The sequence below is a fragment of the Typopeltis vanoorti genome, chromosome 6 (assembly GCF_054136105.1).
Source record: "Typopeltis vanoorti isolate ZY-2024b chromosome 6, IOZ_Tvanoo_1.0, whole genome shotgun sequence".
NCBI classification, from domain to species: domain Eukaryota; kingdom Metazoa; phylum Arthropoda; class Arachnida; order Uropygi; family Thelyphonidae; genus Typopeltis; species Typopeltis vanoorti.
The window spans coordinates 8,693,381-8,701,341 of record NC_143554.1 but is presented as its reverse complement, the minus strand read 5'-3'; the positions used below and the strand labels follow the sequence as shown (position 1 = coordinate 8,701,341).

General features: G+C 34.1%; 1 protein-coding gene across 3 annotated transcripts in view; it reads left to right on the top strand.

Annotated features, from left to right (window-relative positions):
* Positions 1–2,706: 2,706 nt before the first annotated feature.
* Positions 2,707–7,961, top strand: part of mio (GATOR complex protein mio) — a 349,531-nt gene continuing 344,276 nt past the window's right edge. For 2 of the 3 annotated variants that reach the window (XM_090394032.1, XM_090394034.1), the window contains exon 1: positions 2,707–3,017. The gene's annotated coding sequence lies outside the window, so the exon portion shown is untranslated. The remainder of the gene's footprint in view (positions 3,018–7,961) is intronic. The other variant, XM_090394033.1, reaches the window with a different exon arrangement.

Genomic DNA, 7,961 nt, shown 5'->3' with positions numbered 1-7,961 from the left:
TAGAGCTGGGTTCTTTACTTTTAGAATGGTAAATGAGTGGGATAATCTGCCAGAGTCTGTTTTGGGTGCTATGACGGTGAGTGAGTTCAAGGCAAGGTATGATAGATACTGTGAGAATGTCGTATAGTTGTGTGGACATGATGTTTTAGGGCCTCCCTCGATGAGTCTAAGGACTCCCTGGAGTCGCCCCTAATAATAATAATAATAGTTCCTTGTCTTTCAGTCTTCCTTTTGCTGTTTTATTTCGTTCTTCGATTAACTTAAATATATTATTTGTGTTCCAAGGCCTCCACGGTTGTGATTTTGCAAATTCTAACACTTTGACTGCTAATCGTTTAGTTATTTTCTTGATGACTGTCCAGTCTTTTTTTACTGTTATTTTCAAGCATGCGATCTGTTTTAAATTCATTTTTCATACCTAAGTCTTCAGCAGTTCAACATTTCATTTTCTCCTCCTTATTCTATTTATTTTCCTGTTTTATTTTACATTTTATAATAACGTGATAGCTGTTACATGACTTGTTTTTTTTTTTTTTTGTATCTCTTCGTTGATCGAAGCAGCAGTTGATGTGTAAAAATCCGGTATAGTGCAACCTCTCCTAGTGATTTCCATGTATATTTCCAAAAAGCATATAAGGCCATTTTGGTTACAGAAATCTAACAGTCGTTTTTCTCTTCCATTCGTCCTGCCTTGCCCATTATATAGATGTTCTACATAACGCATTTTATGTATGATAGATACTGTGAGAATGTCGTATAGTTGTGTGGACATGATGTTTTAGGGCCTCCCTCGATGAGTCTAAGGACTCCCTGGAGTCTCCCCTAATAATAATAATAATAGTTCCTTGTCTTTCAGTCTTCCTTTTGCTGTTTTATTTCGTTCTTCGATTAACTTAAATATATCATTTGTGTTCCAAGGCATCCACGGTTGTGATTTTGCAAATTCTAACACTTTGACTGCTAATCGTTTAGTTATTTTCTTGATGACTGTCCAGTCTTTTTTTACTGTTATTTTCAAGCATGCGATCTGTTTTAAATTCATTTTTCATACCTAAGTCTTCAGCAGTTCAACATTTCATTTTCTCCTCCTTATTCTATTTATTTTCCTGTTTTATTTTACATTTCATAATAACGTGATAGCTGTTACATGACTTTTTTTTTTTTTTTTTTTGTATCTCTTCGTTGATCGAAGCAGCAGTTGATGTGTAAAAATCCGGTATAGTGCAACATCTCCTAGTGATTTCCATGTATATTTCCAAAAAGCATATAAGGCCATTTTGGTTACAGAAATCTAACAGTCGTTTTTCTCTTCCATTCATCCTGCCTTGCCCATTATATAGATGTTCTACATAACGCATTTTATTCCCTTAAATGGAGTAGCGAATTCATTTAACCCTATCTAACTTTTGGAGATTTAGTAGGCACACGTGGCGTGGCAACTTTTTCTTCTGCTGATGCATGTCACAGTTCTACCATCTGCATTCGTTAAATGTATATAATCAGCAAAACATGATTTTATGAGCGCCAGTGTGTGTGGTAGGGTGACCATGTTGTTTATGAAATAAGGGAGATTGGGTCACGAGAAATTTTAGCGAAATTTTTGGACGTGAATCCTATATTAATTGATAGGATATTTTATATTTAAAATATACAAATAGCAATTTAAATTATAGCACATCAAAGTATTTAATATAATTTTAAACATTTATACTTACATCCAATTAGAATATCCATACTTATTAGATTACATATTTATCAACAGATGTTGCAGCAGCTTTGATTTTCTTGTCTCCTTGTGCAAACTGCAAAAACGCTTTACAATCATAATCAAAATTGATCACTACCATTAGTTCTAATTTAATTAATTCTAAGCTACTTTGATTTCTATGATTTGTCCATTTATTGTTCATCATTGAGAACATTCTCTCAGTGTGGGCATTTGAGCCTGGCATACTTAACACAAAGCCTAAAACTATGGCACCTGTTACTTGCCGTCATTATTACCCCCATGGGTGATACTGAAGTCACGTGTACATAATATACAAGTAGCTTTGAGAACGTTGGATGGCACGGATTTTAGCCACGAGTATTGTTCTTCCTATTTATTCAGATAAACACAAATGTTTAAATTTTTTTTGGTTGCCTTTTTCATTATTACTTTCCCGTTTCAGGGTCACTATTCATCATGAAAATATACTATGATACTCGATCTTCAAGGATACTGAAAATACTTTGAGAATGAATGCAGACAAAGCGGCTGGTAAGAACGCAAGATAGGAAACAGACAAACAAAATCCGGAAGTGTAATGTATATCGAAAATAGCTACCAACGATTTCATTATTCCAAATGGGTATCGATTACTAAAATTGCGCCAAAAGTTACAAGGTCAGCGCAACGATATAACATCTTTGATGGATGTTGATGATAAAATTAAATATTGCAATCAAATATAAATAAATTAATAAATGTATTGAGAAAAATTGGGGGGAGGGTGCTGCAGTTCCGTAGTGCCTATGCACGAGCCGCCACTGATGACGGTTATAATATACATTGAAAAATTAATAAACCGCATGTTTTAAAATGCGGTTTATTGAATATCGTCATATTAATATACAATAAATGAACACCGTAGTTTGTAGTCGCTTGGGGGCGTATTTGTTCAGATGTGTCTTTGAATGTGTGAAATGCTGTGTAGAGTACACAAATTGAACCTTTGGTCAATGTTTGCTTGTCCGAAGTACTCCGGAAACATTGATTGCGAAATTGTGGCTCTTTATTTTATTTGTATATTTTTTGCAGTGACCTTTCATGTACTCTTTGCGCGTTGACGTTTCTTTATTTTTTATTCATTCATTTATTATCACGAGTAACATTTTTATATTCATCCCAAAATGTGCAAATGGTGTGAAATTTTTTCCTGATAATGACTTCTTACAAAAGTAAAATATTTTTCTTCTATCAAGTTTAAGAAATTTCACTTTATAGCCTTCCTTCTTGTTTCAAACATCGTTGCAATGTGAGTAGGAACTTAAAATTACTGTAATTTTAACTTAAAATTACAGTTACACTGCCATAGCGTTTTTAACATATATTCTAGAAACTGATTATTATTAACATCTAAGACTCTTCAAAGGACAAGATAACAACTGATTATTATTTTTAGCCAAGCAAAAGACAAGAAAGTAATCATACTTGGACTGGCATGACATGATGTTGACAATACGGAATAACATCCCTTGAATACCTGTTTCACAGAAGTTTGAAGGAGTGAGGATGTGTGAAATGGTTTTATAATGTTATTTGGCATCCTCATGGAGTCATATGACTCATCATGAGAGTTCCCATTCCGAATCGCACAATATCCATCATCGCACTTACCAATTAATCAGACTGATATGCGAGTTCATCACTTGCTAATCCCCCTTCTCCATCTGGGATACCATTCAAATATCTTTATCCAATTTCCGGCATTACTTCTTGCAATACAAACTGCCCGTTGGCAATCATCTTTTAATGGCTGTTACAACATCTCTCACCCCCTGGTCTGAGCCCTGATCGAGTATTGCACTTTCTGTGCTAAATGGTAATGTTAAGTAATGAACTTTCCTTTTAGGTATTTCTCAACCAATTTTTTTTAGTCCATGTAAAGCTTACAACAGATCAGGATGTCCCTTTGAGTGTTTCACTGTGGTTTCCAAAGGCTGCCTAACGAATTTAAATTCTTCTTTCTTTTTCACAGCCTGTCTATACTAGAATCTTTTACTCTAGGTAAATATAGGACGATACTATATCAGTTTCCCAGTATTTCATCTGCACTGGCTTTCATGTATTTACTATATATTATTTTTGTTTAATCCTTTCTTTTTAATTTCTGCGTTCAATTTATTGATAATTTCTTGAAGTTATTCTACTGAGTTGCCCAAAAGAACAATATTATCAACAAGTTCTGCCATTCTAGATTTTTAAATATTTATATTATGGCTCGTGTAAATAATTTAAGTGAAATTGTTTAGAATCTCTTTATCTAATGTGTATTTTAATAGGAAATTTCCTGATTTTATAAATGCAGTTGAATTTTTATGTATATGTGGCAAAGTATATAAGTTAATTCCCTTATTTTTTAGTTCCCCTATTTTAATAGGAAATTTCCTGATTTTATAAATGCAGTTGAATTTTTATGTATATGTGGCAAAGTATATAAGTTTTTTTAATTCCCTTACTTTTTTAGTTTTCCTAAAATAGATAACCTTGAGATTATTATTTAATAGTAAAATGCCATATATCATAGGTGTAATTATTACAGAAAGTGGGATAGAATAACATATAATTTAACAGAAAAAAAATCAAAAAAAGAAAAAATAAATTAATTAAGAAAGTGTAACACATTATAGAGGCACTTTTTCCTATATGGGAGATAAACATAAGCCATTGGGGCTCTTCAAATTCCAATTATGTAATAATGCTTCACAGCTTTTATTATTATTAATATCATTATTATAAAGATGTTTCATAAGAAATCCACTCTTGTACTGGTATTTTTATGTTCTTCCAAAGGATCCTGTATTCAGTGAAAATGGCATGTTCTGTAAAACATGACTGTTCATGTAACTCACAAAACTAATACACAACTTTCTCTCCTAACTTGTCATTTATTGAATATTCCTTCAGCATTTACTCTATAAAACACTCAAGTGATGTGTCTTCCCACAATGAATTCTCGCACACCCAGGAGGTATCACATAATAATAGTAATAACATGTAACATCTGTAACTTGCTTTAAACACTCAACTTAAAATCCTTCAATGGGGGTGAAGATGATCTTATCATTGCCTCCACTGCTACCAACATATAGTAGTCTTGCCTTTTCTCTAATAAAAGGGACCTCAACTTATCTAACTGTGGACCCTCAACAATGTATAAATCACAAGACAAAATCAGATCTCCCCCCCCCCCTTTAGACTGACATTTACCTCCAGCCTGTCCTGACAAAAACACATCACATCAGTAGCTTGCTTGGCCTCTAAATAACTATACCTCATTCTTTTCCAACCAAGATGCTACAAAAGTATCATCTTAAGGTGGAACTACTATTATGCATATCTTGAAATCTGTCCATCCTTAGATTAGTGTTCATGTTTGGGGTGGTATCTAAAACCTTATATGATTCCCTCCTTTACTGATTCGCTTTGTTCTGTATTTTTTTTTTTATGAGTACTTCTATCAGTATTGCTCCACTAAACTGGCAGACATCCTTCCTTCACTTTCTTTGGGCATGTTAATACAGGAGTTATAGGAGTAGCAGCTGGCTGCCCAGCATCTCATTTCAGCATAGCTGCAAACACACTGAGCATGCTCTTCTTCCTCCTCTTTTATTCCATCTACCTCTGTTCTCTGGAACATCATTTTTCATGAAGCATGCTCAGTTACAACCTCCAACTGTTCAAGGTAATTGTCAGTTCTGTTATCTAAAAAGCTTTGCCATTTTTTGTTTTTATGTCTGACTTCTTTCCTAGTCATCGCCTATATCAGCACATGGTGCCTGATATATTGTAGGTTCTTCTATCTTTCATGTATGGATTCCTTATAAATTATATTATATCCTGTTTTGTCTGCCTGTCAGCCAAATTTTATAAGCCCTAAACCCTCAGTTTGTCCTCACAGGGGCACTCCACAGACCAATCATCATTTTGGTTATTTGTTTTTGGATTATATTCAGCACTCTCACACCCCCAAGAAAGCAGTCTGTGCATAATAGTAATCCCCAGACTGATAAATGAGAAGTGACTGATTGCAAGTTTCCATCATATTTGCTCATTCAGTCATGAATAAGGCATCAAGATAAAAACCTTGTTATATTAATACAGGTGTGCCTTCTCCAATTAATTCCATTATCCAGCTGAGGGAGAATTTTCTAGAATGAATATGACAACAGGTTTTTTTTTTAGTGCTGCATGGATCACACTTAATGGGCATAGACTAAATCATATGAAATAGCAGCATATCTTAATACTTACCTCAATATTGTACCATTAGCCACATTGCGTTTGTCTCAGATTAAAAAAAAAAAAATCATACGTCATATAGTATGAGACCCATTATGCCATGCTGCTGCATGCACCATTAGTTGTATAAATTAGCAAGAGAGAGAAAGAGCTTGTGTTTGTATTTTTCCAGGCTCTTGTATTACATTAAAGCCATGATATTTCATTTTAAAAAAGTCTTACCTATACAGGAACAATTCTTGTTTATTGTACAGAATTGTGTGACCTTTGCATGTGGTAATCGTTTTATGTAATCGAATGTGGTTGTCATTTGATCTACTGGATTTTGACTGCAGAGAAGTGTTAGTTTTTTTTTCCCCTTTATTTCACAGTTTATTGCAGGTATCCTATAAGTAGACATATCAACAGTATGACATCTCCTTATACAGCATATGTTGCAAATAAGCCTGGATCTCTTTGGAAACCCATTTATATTATATTACAAAGGTTATACTGATAAAGAGAACACGTACATATCAAACAAGACTTATTGATTATAAAGAAGAAAATATACATCCCTCATTGGTCATTAAAAAATTCAAAACAAGGCTGAACTTGGATCATTCAGCTAACTGTTCATAGCAAGATCCATGTAGTAGAAACATATCTAACTAGTCAAATTTAATAACAGTGTTACAAATATAATGTATTTAAAATGAATTAAGCATACATGCAAGTGTGTCTTTCTATCCAATCCTGTGTTGGATCCAATGTTGATTTGCCTCTAGCAGTAATTAGAGATGTTGCTCTCATGTATAGACTGGTTATTATTTATTAAGTGTTCATAAATAGACACAGGTATTTTGGAGTGTTCATTTACATATTAGGGCCCCTCTAGTGAAGTCCAATCAACAGTATTGTACAGTAAATGCATTAGGCTCAACCACTGTTCTGATTTTTTCAAAGGTGTTCATTTGGGTTGAAATTGGGATTCTTGTCAGTGCTATTTTTATGCTTCTGACTATTTAGGCTTATGTGCTGGTTGGTATTCATCATGAGGTTTGATGGAATAAAATAAGGTATATAGCTAAGGTATGTTGATGTGTTCTCTATTTGGCCACATAGCTTCTCAATAGACAGCATCCTATAATCCAGTTCATTAAAGAAAAAGAAAATAATAATAGCCCGCCTTTCCTAGAAACTTTAATCATGTATTTCCAATGGCACTCTTTCTTTCTCTGCTTACAGACCCCCCCCCCCCCCCGACACTCATGGGTATATTCATACATAAATGTTCCCATCATCCCTCCCTCATCAACAATATGGTGTTATTTAGATCTTTTTATTAGAGCCTCCAATCTCTGTTCGCCTGAGCTGAACTTGCTGCTGAGCAAGTTCAGCTCTTTTATTATAATAAATTTACAGTAGTTTAATCCTTTATCCAAGTGTAAGCAAACAAAGTTTGCGTCTGAAGTATCTTCAGGACTGAGGCAACTCGTGGTAAAGGTGGACCAAGCTCTCATCACTCCTTATCTTAGTATCTCCCATAATGCAAAGCACATCTCCTTGTGGATATGTCTAATGCTATGCATTAAAGGAAGGGCCACTACCCAGACCAGTTTCAACCTTTATTGAGGTCTCGTCAGTGGGAGCCAGATCCAGAGGTGGTGATACCAAGGTGGAAACAATAGAGAAGTCATCTTTACCTATATGAGTTGCCAAAAGGTGTCTCACCTTATTATTAAATTACTCTGGATTTAGAGAAAGATGTTGGAAGAAAAAAAACAACTTCCAAAAATCTCTTTTATTCATCATATGTTCTTGTCCAATGGTTACAATACCAAAAAAGATCAACAAATTAATTGTTCCTTGTATCCTTCTCAACATGCTGACTATAGTAATGCCACCGTTGTTATGCTTTATCACAACAAATTCAATTTTTAAAGACTTTTTTTAGAATCAGCAGCAGATATAAAAA